We start from the raw sequence: 279 nt of genomic DNA on the forward strand, positions 1-279 counted from the left end.
TGCTCAACATCACTAATTATCAGGGAAATGGAAATCAAAACCACAATGAGATAGCACCTCACACATGCTCCGATAGCTATTATTAAAACAAAAAAAAATAAAAGTGTCGGTGAGGATGTACAAAACAGGGAACCCTTGTCCATCAATGGTGGGAATATAAATTTGGCACAGCCATGATGGAAAACAGTAAGGAGTTTCCTCAAAAAATTAAAAGTAGAACTATCATACAATTCAGCAATCCCACTTTATGTATATATCCAAAGGTATTGAAATCATGAT

Source organism: Hipposideros armiger, unplaced genomic scaffold, assembly GCF_001890085.2.
Source record: "Hipposideros armiger isolate ML-2016 unplaced genomic scaffold, ASM189008v1 scaffold_184, whole genome shotgun sequence".
Classification (NCBI taxonomy): domain Eukaryota; kingdom Metazoa; phylum Chordata; class Mammalia; order Chiroptera; family Hipposideridae; genus Hipposideros; species Hipposideros armiger.